The 9,034-nt window shown below is 40.0% G+C and overlaps 1 pseudogene; it reads left to right on the forward strand.

The window, feature by feature from the left end:
- Positions 1 to 1,756: 1,756 nt before the first annotated feature.
- On the forward strand, positions 1,757 to 1,856 carry LOC112065802 (uncharacterized; annotated as a pseudogene).
- Positions 1,857 to 9,034: the final 7,178 nt, after the last annotated feature.

The following is a 9,034-nucleotide window of genomic DNA, read 5'->3' on the forward strand; positions in this document are numbered from 1 at the left end:
ACAAAAGAACCACAAAGAATTCTTAAGCTGCATTCAGTGGTCTTATTATTAGAAGTAATATTGATACTTTAAAAAAACTATTATATATACATTATTGGATTAGGAAATAAATACTTCAATTAATGTCTTTGGGAACCACGATTTTCGAAGTAAAGAGAAAATTGATATGAGTAAAATCAAAGAAGTTTAATCAAAACTCTGTAATCTTAAATTTGAATTGATTCACACCCATTAGTATACCTACTATTAAGATAACAAGTATTGATGAGGATGTGGAGAAACTGGAACCCTTGTGCTTTGCTGATTGGAATGTAAAATGGTGCAGCCAATGTAAAAAATGGTATGGCAGTTCCTCAAAATATTAAACATAGAATTACCATATGATCCAGCAATTCCACTTCCAGGTATATACACAGAAGAATTGAAAACAGGGACTCGAACAGGTATTTATACACCCATTATCGTAGCAGCATTATTCACAATGGCCAAAATGTGGAAACAACCCAAGTGTTCATCAACGAATGAATGGATAAACAATATGTGGTATATACATCAATGTATACATAATTCACCCTTAAAAAGTAAGAAATTACATGTCACAACATGGATGACCCTTGAGGACATTATGCTAAGTGAAATAAACCAGCCGCAAAAGGGAAAATATTCATAAATATAGTAAGTAGAATGGTGGTTTCCAGGAGCTGGAGCAAAAGGGAGTAGGGAGTTAGTGTCTAATGGGTACAAAGTTTCAGTTTAGGAAGATGAGAAAGCCCTGGAGACAGATGGTGGTCATGCTTGACAAACAATGTGAATGTACTTAATGCCACAAACTCATACATTTAAAAATTGTTTACATGGTAAAATTAATTATGAATATTTTACAATAATAAAACAACTGTACAGGAAACATCAGTATGAACTCATTATACATTTGTCTCTTACCATGAAATATGTATTTCTGAGGGCTGTCCACTAAAAAGGTCTAGAAGCATTGACAACCTAGTAGCAATGAGCCCCCCCATCACCAAGATCATAACTTTTAAATACTATTCTCCACCAAGAGGAACCTGGACTCTTTTGAGAAATGGCTGATTGTAGCTCCAGGGCAAGAAATGTAAGAGATGGCCTTAGGACATCTTGCTGAGCCAGAAAATACGGACACTATTGAAGACAAATAGTTCTGTCAAAAGGACACAGGAGTCAAAATGAAGGGGCTCCCATTTACCAAAGATGGGACAATTTGAGCAAGGAAAAGAATCATGATTATAACTGACTGAAACACATAAAACCATCCACAACGCATAAATCCATGTGTTCATAATAATACTAACAAAAAATAAGAACACAAAACCTCATCAATCACCATTGGATGTTTCTAGTGTACCAATTCACTACTGAGAAAACCAATAAAGGGAGGAAATTAAGCATGAATCCTACCTTTTCCGTACAAACTCTATTTCAGGGTAACCAAACAGTTGATGAAGTAGAAATTCTTTTTACGGAAGAATCTCAGCAAATGTGTTCAGAAGGAATGATAGAATTTGAATGAATTAAACAAAATGGTATTAAGCAACCATCAGCAACAGATGCCAAAACAATATTCAAAAGGGTTGATGGGTGAATTTATCACGGATGAATCAGGCTGGCAACATCAGAATCCACTGTTCAATCTTAGCATCGCTAAACACCAAACCTCCAGATCTAATCACCAGCTTAGAGGAAAGAGTGGAGGTAGAGAAACAAATTAATTGCCACCATGAAGAAACACTTATACTAAAATTGGAATGATACAGAGAAGATTAGCATGGCCCCTTTGCAAGGATAACACACAAATTCGTGAAGCGTTCCATATTTTAAAAAAGAAAGGAAAAAAAGAAAGAAACAACCAGCCAAATCCAGAATATGGGGAATTTTGTAGGACAAATGACCCCTCAACAAATGAGATGAGGAGCATCTGTTGTAGAATAAAGAGACTATGCAAAATTAACAACCCAGTGTAATGTGTGGACTCATTTGGATCTTGGTTTCCAGAGTACTGTCCTCTGTGTTTCTGGTTGGAACTTGCCCTGTGGGCCTTCTTGGTTGAAATCTGCTGCTGTGAAGATGTATTTCTGTCCTTTCCTTTACTTTGTTAGAGCCAGAGTCAATGGGCATCTACCCACAGCCTCCGTCTCACCTCAGCTATCGCTAAGTAACAAATAAGTGAATCTCTCTGCATGAGGCCAGTTCACATGGTTTCCCCCCAGACTCTAAGAAGAGTCCCCTCATCCTGCCATGACCATTCTGTGACTCTCAGCTCAGCATCCCTGCCACCAGGAACAGAGAGTGGTTGAGAAGTGAAATCTCAGAGCCTCTTGTTGCCTGATCACACTGTCCTGCCACATTTGCATTGATGTAGTTGCACCCCAGGTTGGTAAGGGAGAGCCTGGGAAGCAGCCTCCTAATAGGGAGTAGGGGACAGATGTCGCCCCCTTTTTTCTAACATACACCCCCTTCCTGGATGAAGTCTGCCTAGAGAGAGAAAACAGGACCAACATCTCTCCTTCTCTCCGTTTCTTCCTCCCACCATTCCCTTGACTAGAAAGTGGTAAGGTTTTCTTCTAATTCCCCTATGTCTTAACCTCCTGCTCCAGTAGAGTGACAGCTGCTATAGATAAAAGGGTATCATTCCTACACTACAGGAAAATTCTGTGAACTGGATCTTTTGATATTCTAGTGGGGAGATGAAGGAATATGGAACATTCTTTCTCACAATTATTATTATTATTTATTATTATTATTATATATAATGCAGAAGTGTAATGTTAGTACATTTTTATTTCCTTTAAATTCCTTCTATAACAAATCCTAATCTCCTAAGCATATGAACACCTTGGCCTAGCAGGGCAAAGAACATATGCTCAGAAAGGAAAACGAAAAAAGCACATTAATAACTTTCATATCACAACTCTTATACACATGCACACACACACACACACACACAGAGACTTACTTGGAATTATAATATGCATATTTTAAGTTTTATCTTTTTAGGTTTAAAAATAATAAATGACTACATCTTCATTGTAAAAAGCAACCCACCCACTGTTTATTACTTTTGCCATCTCAAAACATAGTTGTATGTGTGTGTTTACCATTTTCCCATGTAATTTAATATCCTGCTAAAATATGCTTTTCAATCCCTGAATGGTGTTCCATTGTCCAGTGTATTTTTACACACTTAATCCATCTTTAGCCAATCCACTATACTAGACAGTTAAGTTGTTTCCAACTGAGTTGGGATGAACAGCCCTGTAGTATTTTTTTGGTATAAATTTCTAGAAGTAGACTGGTTGAATTAAAGAATACAAACACTTTTGATGGAAAGATTACAAATTGCCTAATTATCCTTAGAAAAATCATAGCATTTTCCAGGTCCACCAGCAGTGTGTGATACTGCCCATTTTTCCATACCTTCTCTAAGTTTATAATTAAAATGTTAAAACTATAAATTTTATAATTGTGAATTTTAAAATATTTTATGCTATTATATACAATGGAATATTACTCAGCCATAAAAAGGAACGAAATTGAGTTATTTGTAGTGAGGTGGATGGACCTAGAATCTGTCATACAGAGTGAAGTAAGTCAGAAAGTGAAAAACAAATACCGTATGCTAATGCATATATATGGAATTTTTAAAAGTGGTACTGATTAACTTAGTGGCAGGGCAGGAAAAAAGACACAGACGTAGAGAACAGACTTGAGGGCGTGGGGAGGAAGGGGAAGCTGGGAAGAAGTGAGAGAGTAGCATTGACATATATACACTACCAAATGTAAAATAGATAGTGGGAAGCAGCTGCATAGCACAGGGAGATCAGCTCGGTGCTTTGTGTCCACCTAGAGGGGTGGGATAGGGAGGGTGGGAGGGAGACGCAAGAGGGAGGGGATACGGGGATATATGTATACATATAGCTGATTCACTTTGTTGTGCAGCAGAAACTAACACAACATTGTAAAGCATTTATACTCCAATAAAGATGTGAAAAAATAAAATATTTTATGTTAAAATATCTTTGTTCAGCTGGTAAACAAATATTGGTTTAAATGTTCATTTCTTTGAGTACTAGTGAGATTGAAAATTTTTTCATATGTTTCAAATACGTATTGACCATTTGTATTACTTTAAATGATATCTTCAGATGAGAAAATTGAGGTTCAGAGAGATTAAATGACTTGTTCAAGGACACACAGCTTCTACGAAGCAGATAACTTATTTTTTTCATATTTTAAAATGAAACGGAATTGCTCTTCAGTTTGTCAGAGTAAGCAATAAAGCCTATGGGGCAAGTTCTGTTGAATCCAAGAGTTCAAGGATATCTAACTAACATGTAAGTCTCTTCAGGCCAAATCATCTTTATACAATATTGCTTGGAGAACTATTGTGAAGATTTAATGAATTACAGTTCTTTTACTCCTTAATTTTTAATTCCAAGAGAAACCCAAATCAAGATTGGAAGATAAAAGAGATTGCTAAAAAGGGCATCTGAATATGCTGACAGCATCCGTCTTACCATCTATCAGTCATGAATGGCTGCACAGCTGTAGATGCTGAAGGAGACTGGTACCCATGACCTCCTTCTCCCCATTACCACATCCTGAGGACAAAGCATCCAACTACATATGTTTTATGGTGGTAGAATGCAACCAGCATACTATTTTGAGAGATGCTCAGAAGCTGATGCCTAACTTTTCGTTTCTGAATGCCCCTTTCCATTTCCATCTCAATATATAAGGCCAGGTTGTCACATGCTCATTTAACCTTGTGTGGCAAAGTTGAAGTCTCCTTTCTTTAATAACTAACAAGAGAGTCCATGAGGTAACAATTTAAAAGGGGGGTGGGGAACAATAAAGGAAATGGCATAGTTACTTAAATGGTAGAAAGAAAGGAAGGAAGGGAGGGAGGGAGGGAAGGAGGAAGGAAGGGAGGGAGGGAGGAAAAGAGCAAGCAAGCGCACTGGCAAAATGTAATCTAGTAAGAACTGGCCAAAGGTGTATTTCAGCAGGATGAGGAATGTGAGGGACCTGGAAAAAGGGAGATGTTAACATCTACTGGAGGGGGTAAAATTCTAACACTTCTTTCTACTTGGCTTTAAGATCTTATCAGGAGAGTGAAGTTTTTGCTCCAGGAGCTGAGGGGTCAAGATCCCCTCAGGTAGAGTTTACAAGGGAGATGCCTCTTCACTCTCGTCGAATTTGTGATCATTTGTGTCCATGACTATCCCAGGCTAAGAAAGTAAGAAAGAATGGAACTTGAGCACTAGGGGTCTCCAATTTCCCCCCTTCCCAAAGTGATGCTTCCTACACCATTTCTTGTCTTAGGCAGAGAAATAACATAGAATTATTAAGTTCCAGTAGCAGCAATGGGGAGAGGATTCGAGAGTTCAACCACTGCCCCATAAAATATATGCAGTTTCCACTTCAGCACAGCACTGTAGGACACCATAGTGTCTCTTGCATGTGAACGGAGGGATTCTTGAAGATCTTGCATAAAGTAAAATTCATGTAACTCAAGAGTAATTTTCCCATAACAATTCTGTATTTGTTCCTCATATAAGGGGTGGTGGTTTAATGCAGCAGTCCCCAACCTTTTTGGCACCAGGGACCAGTTTCGTGGAAGACGATTTTTTCACGGACCGGGGTGGGGGTGGGGCAGGAGGGGGATGGTTTGGGGATGATTCAAGCTCATTACATTTATTGTGCACTTTATTTCTATTATTATTACATTGTAATATATAGTGAAATAATTATACAACTCACCATAATGCAGAATCAGTGGGAGCCCTGGGCTTGTTTTCCTGCAACTAGATGGTCCCATCCGGAGATGATGGGAGACACTGACACATGAACTGTGTTGCTTAAGTCCAGTCTACTCCGTAATCTCGTTTCGGTTGCTGTCACTGCAGAAAACCCTGCTTCACAACGATAGGATGCTGGAAATGGAAGCAGGCTTTTCAGTGCTTTTGTGGCAATCTCAGGATATTCCGCCTTGACTTTAATCCAGAACGTATGGAGATTTGAAGTTGTCTCAAACATACTTTTAAGGCCACCATCATTTGAGATCTCAAGCAGTTGATCCTCTTCTAGCACAGATAAAGTCGATTCACCTGGCTTACTCACAAACCGGTCGCGGATCCATTCCTTCCCAGTTCGGGGGTCTTTTGTGGTTGGGAAGTAAGGCTCAAACTCTTTTGAAAGCTGAGATAGGTGATCATGCACCAGCTGGGAGAAAGAAGGCCCTGGCTCAGTCTCTTTCAAAATCTCTGCTAATGTTTGAAACATGTCAAAAATCCTAATGTTCACTCATCGGCCCCGTAATTCCAGTTTGGCTTTGAATGCAGCTACTTTATCTGCTGATTTGAACACAGCTGTCATTCTCCCCTGAAGTGACAGATTGAGTTCGTTGAGCAGGTTGAATATGTCACACAAGTAAGCAAGTTTTGCGACACATTCTGTGTCACTGAAATGTGCTGCCAGGGGTGACTGTTTTTCTAAAAGAAATCTCTGGAGCAGCTCTCATAACTCAAAAACTCTGGCCAGTGATCTACCTTTAGAAAGCCATTTCACTTCTGTGTATAAAAGAAGACATGTGTGCTCTGTGTCCATCTCCTCACAGAGCTGCGTGAACAGACCTGAGTTAAGGGCATGTACTTTAATGTCGTTGATAATTTTAATCACATCCTGCAAAACACTGTTAAGTTCAGGTGACATTTTTTGGCTAGCCAGCATTTCTCTATGGATAACACAGTGCATAGACTCACATTCAGAAGTGACCTCTTTGACCCGAGTAGTGAAATCAAAAAGCCATCCAGTCATGGCAGCCACTCCATCTGTGCATATACCAACACAAAATGACCAATTCAGTTTTCCTGATATGTAATCATTCAAAGACTTGAATAGTTCTGCAGCTGTGGTGTTGGCTGGCAACAAAAGTGCACATAACATGTCCTTATGCACATCCTCCTGAAAAATATATCGCACAAAAACAAGCATTGTTGCCTTGTTGTCAACATCGGTAGACTCGTCAACCTGGACTGTGTACCACGGTGACTCATTAATCCTCTCTAACAACTGTGCCACAGTATCCTCTGCTCTTTCATCAATTCATCTAGTTATGGTGCTAGCCGAAAGAGGAACACGTGTCACCTTTTGAACTGCAGCCTCTCCTAAAAGTTCATGACAAATGTCCTTAGCAGCAGGCAGGATCAACTCTTCACCAATAGTAAAGGGCTTCTTAGCTTTAGCAATGCAGTTAGCCACTAAGGACCATGCTCTCGGTGCAGACATATTTGATGAAGTGGTGGCCTTCAATAATTGCTTCTGTTCTTCGTGTTCACGTTTTCCTGTCTCATCATTGGGTCTTTAGCCCTCTTCAAAGAAGCTCTCCAGTGATGTTTGTTTTTTACTCATTTTGGCTAGGGTTAGCTTGTGGGCTTACCAAAACTGTGACTGAGACACGTGTGCAGTGTGGGAAAGAGGCACGGACGGAAGTGGTAAATAAAATAATGGGTGGGCCACGTGTGGACTAAAATAAGTGTCGGATTCTGACTTAAAGCCTGCCACCAGATGCAGCTGTACAACTGAAGTACATCAACTCACTTGCCACTGTAAAGCCTGCCACCAGATGCAGCTTGTCACTTGCCCCTCACTGATAGGGTTTTGATATGAGTCTGCAAGCAATTGATTTATTATGGTCTCTGTGCAGTCAAACCTCTATGTTAATGATAATCTGCATTTGCAGCCGCTTCCCACCACCGCCTCACCTCAGATCATCAGGCATTAGATTCTCATACGGAGCGCGCAACATAGATCCCTCGCATGCGCAGTTCACAGTAGGGTTCCTGCTCCTATGAGAACCTAATGCTGCCGCTGATCTGACAGGAAGCGGAGGTAATCGCATCATCTCAGGCGGTAATGCGAGCGGATGGGGAGAGGCTGTAAATGCAAATGAAGTTTTGCTCGCTTGCCTGCTGCTCACCTCCTGCTGTGCGGCCCAGCTCCTAACTGCCCATGAACCGATATCATGAACCGGTACCAGTCCGTGGCCCGAGGGTTGGGGACCCCTGGTTTAATGCAGAGTTTGTGCATTTAGCTTGAGCAAGACCACCTAGTTCAATCCTTGATCCTTCTCTTACTAATGGAGGGAACTTAAGCAAGTTACTTAACCTCTTTTTGCCTCAGATTCCTCAGCTGTAAAATGAAGATAATAATAATACACAATATCTCACTTGATTCTTCCAGCAGCCCCATGAGGTAACAATAGTCCCTACTTCATTAAGTTGTTGTGAGGACCAAAGTAGTTACTATGTATAAAGTGGTTAGAAGGGTGTCTGGCAAATGTTAAGTGTATTATAAGTGTTTGCTTATTAATTACCTTTTATTACCAGCTAAAGTGGACCTGCCATGTAGCAATAGCATAAACATAGTTTATAATTCACTTGGCCCACGTGCTTTGAACTTCTTCGATTCTTGACTTTTATTTTATTTTTTTATTTTTTTGCATACGCGGGCCTCCCACTGGCGTGGCCTCTCCCGTTGCAGAGCACAGGCTCAGCGGCCATGGCTCACAGGCCTAGCCACTCCGCGGCATGTGGGATCCTCCCGGACCGGGGCACGAACCCGTGTCTCCTGCATCGGCAGGCGGACTCTCAACCACTGCACCACCAGGGAAGCCCTTGACTTTTATTTCTAATTTAGGAGATTTTAATTATTTCAAAATGAGTGTATATGTTTAGACTACTTTTCTTTTTATATTGCACTATCCTAAAATTGCATAATTTAAATAAGCATAAAATGAATATGTGCATAAAATGAATATGTACATTCTATGAATATGTACATTCATAAAATGACTATGTACTATATGGGCTTTAGGTGTGAAAGTACAATAGATTCAGGGTCCACTGATTGTAATTCTAAAGGCAATTACTATTGACCAATATACAAGGGTTCTAGTAATTGTGCAATTTGCAGAGACGTGGATGGACCTAGACTG

Source organism: Physeter macrocephalus, chromosome 9 (assembly GCF_002837175.3).
Source record: "Physeter macrocephalus isolate SW-GA chromosome 9, ASM283717v5, whole genome shotgun sequence".
Taxonomy (NCBI): domain Eukaryota; kingdom Metazoa; phylum Chordata; class Mammalia; order Artiodactyla; family Physeteridae; genus Physeter; species Physeter macrocephalus.